This window comes from Tupaia chinensis, unplaced genomic scaffold (assembly GCF_000334495.1).
Source record: "Tupaia chinensis unplaced genomic scaffold, TupChi_1.0 Scaffold000018_1, whole genome shotgun sequence".
In the NCBI taxonomy this organism is placed as follows: domain Eukaryota; kingdom Metazoa; phylum Chordata; class Mammalia; order Scandentia; family Tupaiidae; genus Tupaia; species Tupaia belangeri.
The window spans coordinates 6,128,704-6,141,902 of record NW_006159448.1 but is presented as its reverse complement, the minus strand read 5'-3'; the positions used below and the strand labels follow the sequence as shown (position 1 = coordinate 6,141,902).

Sequence of the window (13,199 nt, the reverse complement as noted above, 5' to 3'; positions counted from 1 at the left end):
GGAGGGCAACCGTGGATGCCAGGGACAATGGGGGGGGAAGGTGGGACATAGCAGAGGGTGGGGGATGGGGAATCAGGGATGGCAAGACAAAGGGCAAGGTATGCAGGACGTAAGAATTGGAAAATTATTTGCTGAGAACATATATGTGGATGTACTTGATTGAGACAATGCACAGTGTATTTTGGATGGAAAATTCATTTGTGTGTTGTGATGGTGTAAAGTGAATCAATCAATCAATCAATCAATCAATCAATCACTGTGTAATTAAGTACCTAAATTGTGACTGGAAAGTCAAAAGAGGTGAACAGATAAGGGTCCTAGTGGCCGGGCAGACCTGCGAGTGCTCAGTTCTGAGTGCCCTTGTGGTCTTGATTTATTTTGAACCCAAATTAATAAGCTATAGGCTACATAACTCTGCTGAGTTAGCCCTCTAACAACTTATATTTTTAAAATGTATTAATGGTATGGCTCGGAGGTCACAGAGGACCACCAAACATTACATTCAAGGATAATATTAAACTCTTCATAAAGATCTTGGAACTGGGCTACAGGGCTTCAGACTGGGCTTCATTATTGGTAATGGCTGGGTTTCAGGCTTCGGAGAAGAATGTGCAAATCAAAAGCTGCTGGGTTCAGGACTCGGGTTGTGTCAGTCATGTGGGATCCAGGACTCTGGATCCTTAATCTTTATGCCACCTGCTGGCCCCTTTAAAACTCTAATAATGGCCCATTAATGACACTAAACAGACATGGTAAAATTCTGTCATTATGCTTTTCAATTTATATATCTCTGTTTATATAAGTATATTTAACAGTAAAAGATTAAATTGAAAAGAAAAACATTAATAATTTCAAAATTAAAGGTAAGTCAAATTTTAGACATATTCTGGGAAAATACAAGACCTTAAAATATACCAAAAAACTAAAAAAATTATAAAAATATTATTTAAATATTAATCAAATTGTCTTTGAAAGGATGACTTTCTATATTCCATATTTACGGAAAAAAATCTCCCACTCCCCACCTAACTCCCCAAAAAAGGTTGACTATTAAACTATATTGAACTCCAAAGTCCACTAAATTAACATATAACTGAGGGAAAAGAAAGATTAAAAAAGTTTATTACTAATATTTCTTAAAAAATGAAATATGTGAATTATAATTAGTTCATGCCAATTGAAAGTAATTACACAAGAAAAATCAGTAAGCAGGTAATTAACAAGAGGAAAAATGCAACTGGTTTCTACATAGACTAATGGTTAAGAAAATAATTGAAGAAATAGAAATAAAACCATCTCTTCTAAATTAACAAATTAAAGTCATTTTTTAAAAAATTTATTTATTTTACATTCATTTACTGAACATCATCACAGCATATAAAATATGATTTCCCACCTAAAATACACTATATATTGGCTTAATCATACCTGTTACCATCAACAAATAATTTTCTATTTCTTATTTCATATATATATATATTTTTTTTTTTTGATTCCCTATTTTTCACCCTCTGCCATTTTCCACTCTCCTTCCATACTGTCTTTGGTATCTATAGTTGCTTTCCATTTCTTTATTTTCCCATATTTTACTGATTCAAAAAATATTTTAATCAATCTAAATACTTTAAATAGCAAGTTCAGCTGATATATACATATCTGTGAACACATGTTTGACTTCAGGCATGAAACTCAGTGAGTAGAATGAATATTCTATAAAGTAGCACCTAGCTGAGTCTATATTGCTTATTGTGGTCATTAAATAAGTATATCTTTAAAGCAATTTTTAATTTTGCTATTTATGATAATCATATTTTTCATGAATATATTGGAAATAAGGAAGACAACAAAGGAAACACTTTTGATTCCATTGCCAATTTTTGAGACTCCTCAGTTTTATAATAGTTTACTAATAACTAAATGAACTTTTTGTAGTTAATACACATTGATTCAGTCTTCAAACTCTAAATAGTATTTCGTTGGTACAAATAAATAATTGAAGGTCAGTGAGAAATACAATGAGACTACTGAAAGGAAAATGTCCCTAATATGATGCCTATTCTATTTAGAGTTTACATTTCTGTATTCAGGGTTTTCCATCACACAATCTGCAGATATTTAACAATGTCACCAAAGTCATCAACTTAGAAATTTCTTTCTTTCTTTTTTTCTTTCTTTCTCTCTCCTCTTTCTTTTTCTTTTTTTTTTTTTTTTTTTTTTGCTATAGGGCGTGTGTGCTCGCCAGACAGAGAGAGAGAGAGGCAGAGACAGAAAGCGAGAAATCACCCCCCCCCCGGGGGGGATGGCCACGCTGCAATCCCTTCTCCTCCGTTGTCCTCTTGAGATCTTGGGCACGCACGCACATGTGCCCGGCATGAGTTTTAAGCCACCGGGTCTGGGAGGCAAACCGCGGTTGATCTTGTGGGAGTCCAGCGACATAGCCATTACGCTAACTGCTGGTCCCTCATCTTTCCTTTTTTTGAGACCAATAGCAAGAGTCACTCTCCAGGAGGATGGCCACACTACAACAACCTCTCCTCCATTGTCCTCTTGGATTTTGGGCACTTATACACTCATGCCCAGCATGAGATTTCAGCCACTGAGTCCGAGACTTGGACCATGGTCAACTATGTGGAAGTACAGTGATGTAACCATTACACCATCTGCTGGTCCCAGCTTAGAAATTTTCTAAAAAGTGTTCCTCTCACTAAACTTGACACTGTTTATAAACCTTGAAATTGCTTAACTGGCTTAAAAGTTGCCAAACTATGTTTGATATTGGTTTATCAAAATGAATTCGGATTCCACAAGTTCCATGAAGATATCTGCTGAGCAAATTAGTTAATGATCTTATTGTTTTCTTTTACAAAAATAAGTATTTGTTTAGTTTTTTCTTTTATTTGTGAGTATTCATTTGACCAGAGAGAGAGACAAGGAAAGTGAGAAAGCAAGCCATAGTTCTAGGGCTCTTATCACAGTCAACCATGTAGGAGTCCAATGCCTTAACCATCAGTCCACCAGCCACCCCTGATCTTACTGCTTTCATATTACAGTTATTCCATCTGCATCTACTAACATTTCCTCTATAAACTTATTTCTTGATAATTTATTTTTTAAATAATAGTGTAAAAGGTTTTTATATTTTTATACTCAGATGATATAAACACTTTCCAATGATGTAGTATTATATTTAGCTATTGAAGTATAACTATTTAATAGATTAGATAGTTTCTGTGGGATACCTGAGAGATGACATTGATTTAGTGCAATGTAAAGTGAAAATATAGGAGTACCACTAGTTGTATAATAAATACAGTATTCCACAAACACCTTGTCTTAGAAAAACATTTATTTGCCAACTTGATCACTATTAAAGATGGAAAAGCGTTCGTAACAATGGCAATTTTTCCTACCACTAATGTTCATATATACTAGCAGTACCCACACACATTGGTGTATGTTTAATGCAATCTTTCAATAAAAATGATTATGACTATTTGTAGGGTAATTTCATGGCTCATGAAAATTAAAATAAAAAGATGGGTTGGGAATATCCTTTTGTTTGCATCAAATACGAATGCTTTAAAAAATATCTAGCACAATATTGAAAGGTTAAAAGAGCTATGATGTACCAGATTGTTATTAATACTAAGGAAGTTGGGACCAGTAGTTGGCATAATGGCTATGTCACTGATCTTATTTTACATACATGTCTATTTTTAAAGAGTAAATGTGTATCTGTTTCTATCATTAGGAGGGAATAAGCATTAGTAGCTATAAATAATCCGAAATAGTCCAGAAAAGCCATTGCTCCTATACCCAGAAGAGAAAGGAATTATGAATAACAGAGATCATGCAAAAAGTGTCCTACAGGATGAATTAGTTCTACATATTAAAATTTTAGAAAAGCCAGTTTTGTAGATCAATCCTTTGAGATATAATTTTTTTTCAATTTTTATATTATTTGGTAGGAGGATGTTTGTTCACCAGAAAGAGATAGAGAGAATGAGAAGGGGGAAACTGAGAAAGCATTCTTTTTTTTTTTTTTTTGAGAGTTTTTTTTTGCTATAGGGCACGTGCGCTCACCAGACAGACAGAGAGAGACAGAGACAGAAAGCGAGAAATCACCCCCCAGGGGGGGTGGCCACGCCGAAATCCCTTCTCCTCCATTCTCCTCTCGGGATCTTGGGCACGCACGCACACGCGCCCAGCGTGAGTTTTAAGCCACCGGGTCCGGGACGCAAACCGTGGTCAACTACGTGGGAGTCCAGCGATATAGCCATTACGCTAACTGCTGGTTCCCGAGAAAGCATTCTTCATGGGAGAAGGCCACTTCACAATCCCTTCTCCTTCATTTTTCCTTTAGGGATTTTGGGCACATACTAACACTCACCCAGTGTATTTTTCAAGTGGTTAGGTCCATGACACAAACCATGCAGTGGGCCTTGTGGTATCCAGCAGCCTTAACCACTATGCCACCAGCTGACCTGGAGATAATTTCTTCTATGAGTTTTTCACATTATGTGGTTTCGGCAAGCATTAATTACACCAAAGGAGATCTTGTGGGAAATGCAAACTGTTGGATCTCACCCCGAACCTACTGAATCAGACATGTGCTCGAGCCCATCAGTGCAGTGTCATTAGTGTTTGTTTCTTTGTTTGCAATTATGTGAGGGGGGGGGCGGGGGGGTGGGAACAGGAAGGAAGAAGAGTCAGACAGATTGACATGCCCAGTAGGGTCTCCCCATGCCATTATTCTCCTCTCCCGGCTTCCCATTTAGCGAGGGCCATGGGCACATACCACACTACCCGTCCAGTCTGCTTTCGGTTAGGTCAGAATGGAACCTTGCGCCACCATTTGACCTGAGCACCATCCTGTTCTCTTGCCTGTGCCACCACAGCTGGGCCACCCATCATTGTGTTTTGAAAAGCCTTCCAAGTGACTATGATGCATGCTAGCATTTGAAATCTGCTGTGAAAGGCTGTTCTAAAGACAAAATTTCTATTATGGCCTTTCTTTAAATATAGTTCATTTAATTTTTAGATTATACAGTTTATAGAATGTTTAAAGCTATCTCAAAAAATGTATCTGAAATAAACTACTTCTTTTTTTTTTCTCTTTTTGGAGAGGTTTTTGCTATAAGGCGCGTGCACTCACCAGACAGACAGACAGAGACAGAGAGATAGAAAGCGAGAAATCACCGCCCCCGGGGGGGATGGCCACGCCGCAATTCCTTCTCCGCCATTCTCCTCTCGGGATCTTGGGCATGCACGCACACATGCCCGGTGTGAGTTTAAGCCACCGGATCCAGGATTCGAACCACGGTCCACTACGTGGGAGTCCAGCAACATAGCCACAACGCTAACTGCTGGTCCCTGAAATAAACTACTTCTGAAATATAGAATTCAGAGCAAAACTTCCCTTTACAGAACTTAGCAAAACCCCAATAATAGATCCTGATACGTGCATTTGTACAAGTATAATGTGTGTGTATACACAATATTAAAGGCACATCTATGCATGCATTTATGTTTATCACTTACTTTGTATATGACTATTCGTGACCAAAACTTTAAAAACAAAACTATTATATGATATGCATGATATATAATACTTAATATGCATTCAATATGTATCTGTCTAAAGAGCTAATAACTTGGACTAGCCAGGTGGCACAGTGGTTAAGGCAGCTGTACCAACATGGCCAAGATTCCTAGACCCAACAGCTTAAAACTCACATTGTGTGTGCGTATGTGTGTGTGTGTTTGTATGTGTGTGTGTACATGCCTAAAATCCCTAGAGGAGGGGAAAGGAGAAGGGATTGCAGCATGATCATCCTCCCTGGGAGGTGTTTTCTTACTTTTCCTTTTTCTCTTTCCTCTGAGTACACATGCCTTATGACACAGACAAACAAACAAAAACTAGCAACTCAAGAGTATGATAATTCTCCTAAACTAGAATGTAACATTATAAAAGCAGTGTTTTAAAATAAATCAGGGTCACTCTAGTAATCTAGTGGTTAAGGGATGTGTATTCCAAATGGTCCACTGTAATTCGAATTTCTGCCCAGGGTTTTGTAAAACATCTGACTGGATGCAGAAATAGAGGAGATGTGATTGTGGCATGACCATACCCCACTCTCTCTGACAAATATTTATACCCTCTGGCAATTAAAAAATAAAGTCACAAATTAGTCAGGCATGGACAATACGGACTTGAAAGAGGTAGGAAGAAAAGTAAGGCAGTTTGATCCATAAATGAGATCATGAAACTCTAAAATAGCATTAGACTATTAGTCAGATGACAAATCATTTTCAGAGGCACAAGCTATTGGAAATACAGAATGAACATTATGGTCCCTAGTTCTGTTTTCCTAGAGTTCATAATCCAGCGGAGAACATAGGCAGTCTTCAAAAATATCTTATCTGAAAAATGCTGATAAACAATGTAAGGTGAAGCATTACTGAGGATATTATTCTAATTTATGAGAATCAGGTGAAGATGTCTTTCAAAAGTCATTTTGAAAGCTCAGCCCTGAAGACAGGTTAAGAATTAAGTATGTAGGTCCAACCTCAGTGGCATATGTTGCTAAGATGCTGCCACCTCACAGGACAAAGTCACATAGAAGACCTGGGTTAGATTCTTGGTTCAGCCTAAAGGCTGGGTGTGTTGGTGTTTGTTTATAATCCTAGTGACTTGAGAGGCCAAAGCTGGGGAATTGCAAGTTCAAATCTGGCCCAGGAAATGAAACCGACAGTTTCTGAAAGAGTTGGACAGTAGCATGTGCCTGTGGTCCCAGCTGCATTGAGAAGCTGAGACAGGAAGACAGCAACACAGGGAGAAGCTGTTTAAAAACACACGAACACACGCATAAATATGTGAAAGACAAGAGAGGGAGAGAAAGAATGTTCCAAGCAGAAAAAATAAAACATGTGAAGGCACTAAAAGTGCAAGATACATATCATACACATCATGATTGGTCTTCTGGAATTTTCAGTAAAGTCCAAGAATCTTTGATGAGATAAAGGACTGAAACTATAACTGAGCTGTGCAAACTTGCACAGAATTGTCTTACTGAGCATGTTTTATTTTTGTCAAAAATAACATAAAGCTTTTTAAGTTGTTGGAGTCAAATAATTTGTTTAGAAGGGGTTTGTAAAATCTCTTCAAAGTCTGTTAACAAGTTCAATGACACATGAGATGACATCAAAGCATGACCTCTACTACTAGAAATTATGGAGTTGCAGAAGGGTATATAATTGAGAAATGAATTCTAAAGTATATGGCATTATGACAAGAATCAAGGCCAACCAATAACCATCACAAAAATCAGATTAGTATGGGAAAGGCCTATTTAGCTTGGGAAGGGGAAGGATGGAGGGGAAAAGTAAACATTTTAATCAGATCCAATACGCTGTTATTGATTTCTCTTTGCCAGACTTACCTTGTAGAATACTTATAATGCTTTTGACATTGAAATATTTGGCCAAAACTATTGGATTAGTCCAGGTAAAAGCTCTGCTACTGGTGTAATCTCTTGTATTTCATTTATATGTGATTTATTCCTTTCTCCACAAGAAGGCTTTTTTATTGATAACATAAATGCAATTAAGAATCCTAAAGGGAAGTTGATGTCAACTCACAAAATAGGTTTGCAAAGCTAAGTAGCAGCCAAGAAATGGGTTCAAATACATGAAGATTATGAGTTTCTTCTTTTCTTTTTCTTTTTGGTTACAAAGTCAACACTAGTCAGATTTTCTGTCCTTTCATGTGTTAGCCAATGAGTTATCCTTGAAGTTTCAAATTACTAAAAGCCTTGTTCCTATATTTCAAATGCAGGTTTTTGTTATTCAAAACATGTAGTGCCATTTACTCTATTAAGGCTGCACCTGCTTATAGTTGGAAACTATTACACAATGTCAAATCTAGAAAGCTTTTTAAAGTAAACTCTCTACTGGAGAAATAGATAGTTTCTTATTTGCTTCACCAAAGTTAGGACAATTGTCAAAAATATCTTGGCAAACCTTAGAGCTGTCGTGTTTAATATGCTCAGTATTTGGATCAGCTGAGATATCAAGACTTCCCAAATGCTTCAATACAATGTTGTGGTTAATATTTAATGTAACTACAGTAGGTCTTATTGAGTTTTGTGTCAATCAAAGACATCAAATGTGTGGAGAAAAATGAATTCACAGTCATAATAAAATAAAATTAGAATAATTCCTAGTAAATACATATCAGATAATTTTTATTTGGTGTAAAAATGATGGCTAGGGAAGAAATGTAAACTATAGGTCTTGATTCTTACACATTTGGTTTTAGTTATCTGTATTTAACACTCAGGTCCTGAGAATGTTAGCACACAGAGGACCCTGATCCCTCAGAGTCTAGTCCTTTTGTCTTAAATATAAGACCTAGAATAGTCAAATAAATACTTTCAATGTTAAGTCAGTATGAGAGCAGGAATTAATTCACTGTATCCATAGCTCTGAAACCTCTGACTATGTTCAGCAAAGACCTTTCCAGTTATCCCACTTTCTGCTTTGGTGGTGATGACCTTGTCATTTAGCCCTTTTTAATACAGCTCTTCTCTCCTGGATTCTTCAGAACCATTCTGTTCTGGTTCACCTCTAACTCCTTGGCATCTCTTTCTTGGACTGAAATTTTAACTTAACTCTTCTGCTTACTTTGCACATTCTGCTTCAATGAGTTCATTTGTTGCTATTCAAAGCACAAATGTAGGGCACCCTTATAATTTTTCACTCAAATTGGGACACTTTTAGGTATATGGGGAAGGTGATATTAATGTTTTATAAGAACAGCAAGAGTACATGAGGATTTTTCTGGGCAAATCTGGATGTATGGTCCCTCTATACATATGAAATGATAGGTCTCAAAAATGGTTTCAATTTACCACTTCTTCCTTGGCCTTGTAGCCTTCCTTGCCCTTGGCCTAGTAGCTTTGTAGTGCTCACACTTTCTGCTTGTGGACTTTGACCAACAGAGGAAGACATAATGGTATACCAGTTCCATGCCTAGGCCTTAAGGGAATGTGCAAAATTTGCCTGTTTTCTTTTGCATAGTTGAACTTGCTTAGGTCTGTACTTGGGCCTCTCTGTGAGAACACACTCAGCCTGGCCCATGAGCATGGAGAGGGTGAGGCATGTGAATAATGTTGACACTACAGCTGACAGCACTAGAAGCTGAGCCATCCCATTATCTATCCTGAAAACAGATACAGGAAGGAGTACAGAAGAGAAAGCCGATCTTCTCTGTTGACCTACAGAATCATAAACCAAATAAATATTGGACTGTCATGAAAGTCATGATGAATTTTGGAATAGAAAAACAGAAAACTATGTCATGACTTTCCTGACAACCTACTAATTCTTGTATTAAGCTAAAAGATTGTGTAGTAGTTAATTATACATTATTTTTGTAGTAGATAACTCTTACGTAAACTCAAATCTCTCCTGAGGTTGAGATTCATAGATTAAGTATCTTTACCTGAATTTTCCTCAGACATTTCAAACTCAATAAAATCAAAAGAAAATTATAGATTTTTCCACAAATGTATTCCTTAGCTAAGAAAACCATCCTTTCAAGTAGAAATCCTGAGACCATATTAAAATTTCATGTTTTCTCAATTCCAGTTTGAGAGCTTTCTCATTGAGATTCATTTATCTTTTTTATTAATTATTTTTTTTATTTCATTTTCTTCCATACATTCAATCACATTATTATTTGTCTTACAAAGTGGATATTTCAACAGGTGGACATTACTCCCTAGTACAGTTGATAAAACTACAAAATATCTTCAACAGATAATACCACACCTCTTTGTGCCATTAATGTTTTGCCTCCTTTTCCCTCCCCCAAATGTCCTTCCTCAGACCCTCCTCTTTCACACACACTATATCTGGTATTTACATCTATATACTGTGTTTCTATATCCTTTAGTCAGTTAGTTTCAGTCATAGAGTGCGGACACTCGGTATACATTAAGTGGGGACATACAATGCCTGTCCTTCATTTATCTTTATAATCTTTGTTTTCTTTTCTCACCACTGACTAGACAGTGGCCAGAATTTCTCAACTGGGGTTCTGGCCAGAGAATTAAGCTGTATTGTTCTATCGTATCCAATAAATAAAATAAAACACATTTCTTATATATCCAAAATTGTAAAATTGAGAAAGTGTCACTCAACAATTGTTTAGGAAATGCCCTGGAAGAATCACAGTTTAAAAGCATTGGTACACCTTACTCATTTTCCATCTGGACTAATGTAGTAATCCCTGCTTGGTTGTTCTACCTTTGGCCTCACCTTCTTCCAATTAGTCCTTCATAAAAGTTATGATTTGTTTTAGCCTTTGCCATGGTTTTCATCTGTGGGGTAATGATTTTTAAGAGAAAGTTTTATCTTCTTTGACAGGATAATAATAAAGTTAAAATGACAGTATATTTAATCTATTACTAATACTTTTATATGGCTTACCTCACTGTGTATCAGTAATAATGCCTGAATATAGAAACTTGTTGCTGTCCTGTCAGTATTGTTATAATGACTGTTAGTGACCCCATGAGAAGCTGTGCTAAGCATTTGATAGAGTCTTTGAAGAGAGTTGAAGATTAATAGAGTAGCCATGCCATGAGCCAGTTTGCCCATTTACATCAAGACACATTGTAGACCCAGAATGTAAACTCCCGACCTGAGGGCTTGATGTCTTTCAAGGTGTTACATCTTCTCAAATAGGATGTCTTCAGATATATTATAATGCCTTTCTAAGGTGAGAACTGTGAGCTTTACTGATATTCGTGCAGCAACAAAATTTTCTGCAAATTGCAGTAACTTGCCAAGATTTCCTCAGTAATGTAATCAGGCTATCAATCAGCAAGTTTAGGTCATACATACAAGTTAATATTTCTTTACAGCTTAGATACAGTTGAATGATTCTTGGTTTAACTAGAGGCAAAATGTTAGTTCTTCATGACATTTAACAGTTCTTGGAGTCATTATTTTGACAGCATCTATTTGGCCTGAGAAACTTCTTGCCTACGGAAATAGTCTTAGGGCAAAATTTGTTATATAAAAGCTCAAGTATAAAAATAATCTTAAATATCAATTTTAATTATCTATTAAAAATCAGTATGGGTGGTCCAGCCATGGTGGCCCATGTTGCCATGCTGCTGTACTCCATAGGCTATGAGATGGGAGGCCCAAGTTTGATTCCCTGTACAGTCTAAAGGTCAGATGTGCTTGTATACACCTGTACTTCCAATGACTCAGGGAGACTGAGGCAGGAGTATTGAAAGTTCAAGACTGATAGGGATAACATAGCAAAACTCTGTCAAAACACACAAACAAACAAAAAAGCCAGATATGATGGGATATCCTATCCCACAGGCAGGAGGATTATTAGCTGTTAATATCCTGTCATTCATAAATAAGTAAATAAACACAGACAGACCTCTGAATAGGATGACAACAAGAACCCAAACTTCTAACTTCTCTTGTCAAGTGTTCACAAAATAACTAGGAAAACATGAAAACTATGGAGCAACGTGAACTAAGCCTGAAAACTAAAACATTTGCTGTCAAATGTCCAAAATTGCAAGGAAAATCTGCTAAATGAACTTCAGACCAAATTAGTTGAAATAATGTACAAATATTTTGGTTACAGCAGGAGTGCAGTCAGTAGGTGATGTGGTGGTTAAGGTACTGGACTCCCATGTAGCCAACTGTAGTTTGAGTCTTGGACCTGGCGACTTCAAAACTGTCACTCCAGCTCATGTGCACATGTGCCCCAAATCCCAGAAGAATGAAGGAGAAGGCATTGATATGTGGTCATTCCCCTTTCTGTCTTTCCCTCTCACTGCCTCTAGCAAGCACACATACCCTATGGCAAAAACTTTAAAATAAAATAAAATAAAATAAAATAGACTAAAGAAGTACCTAAATATTGAGCCCTGAATAAACAACTAATACCTTATAGGGAAGAGAAGGGAATTTATGGGACTAATTGTCACAATAAGTGGAGGATATTAGTAGCTAGGGGTGTTTTTTCTGAAACAAGTGGCTAGAACACAAGCAGAACACCAGGTGGGAGCTCCTCTATATTGAAGTGAAGAACACAGAGGATTATGGCATCTCAAAGATGGGTCTTTCTTTTGGCTAACTGACTAAGAGGAACAGATAGCTCATGAGACCTTTGGCTTTTTGCTGGAAGGGGCAGACAGAATAAATGGGAAATCAGCATACGTAGGTGATATGGTTGGGCTATTTCATCTTCTTTTCTCCCCCTAAATCATAAGACCTTTAAAATGATGGTGAAAGTCAGAAGGAAACAATTTTAAAGAATCTTAGAAAACAACATTCTCTCAAATATATTCACTAACAAAGAAATGAGAAAGAATTAGAAAACTGCCAAAGTATATTTCCAAAAGATTTAAGACAACTTGGCCTCAAACAACTTTTTACCTTTGAAGTTAGAGCAAGGAATACAAAGTGGGAAAAATCTGATATGATGAGAATGAAATGTGGTGAATGAGGGAACGGCTGTAAAGATGGAATAGAAGATGATAAACTCCAATGTCTCCATTCTGGGAAGACACTGAAAATGATTAGTGTATGTATGTGTTGAACATACAGTTAAGTTGAATGTATCAGTTACATGTGTTCAAATGTCTTCTAATTTTATAAGCACCACTTTTTTTAAAGTGACTCACCTATCTAGAAGTATTTTATAAGAGCAAGGCTGTGGGTGGCTTCTGAGGTTAGTGAGATGATGACAGTGCCTGAACATGCAATAGCAGGTAACTGTAAAGACCCAAGGAACCAAAGAGTGACTGCACCAAGAATGCCCCTTTCAAATTGCCTTGGTTATGTATCCCATGTTGAAAAGAGAATGGGGTTGGGACCAGAAGTTGATGTAATGGCTATGTCACTGGACTCTCACATAGTTGACCGTGGTTCGAGTCCCAGACCCAGAGGCTTAAACTCACGCCGGGCGCATGTGCATGCGTGCCCAAGATCCCAAGAGGAGAATGGAGGAGAAGAGATTGTGGCGTGGCCATCCTCCCTGGGAGGTGATTTCTCGCTTTCTGTTGTCTCTCTCTGTCTTCCTGGTGAGCACATGCACCCTATAGCAAAGACCTCTCAAAAAAAAAAAAAAAAAAAAAAAAAAAAAAGGGGGAAGAAAA

General features: G+C 37.1%; 1 protein-coding gene across 2 annotated transcripts in view; it reads right to left on the bottom strand.

The window, feature by feature from the left end:
- Window positions 1-13,199, bottom strand: part of SPAG16 (sperm associated antigen 16) — a 1,195,723-nt gene that overhangs the window by 574,429 nt on the left and 608,095 nt on the right. The window lies entirely within an intron of this gene.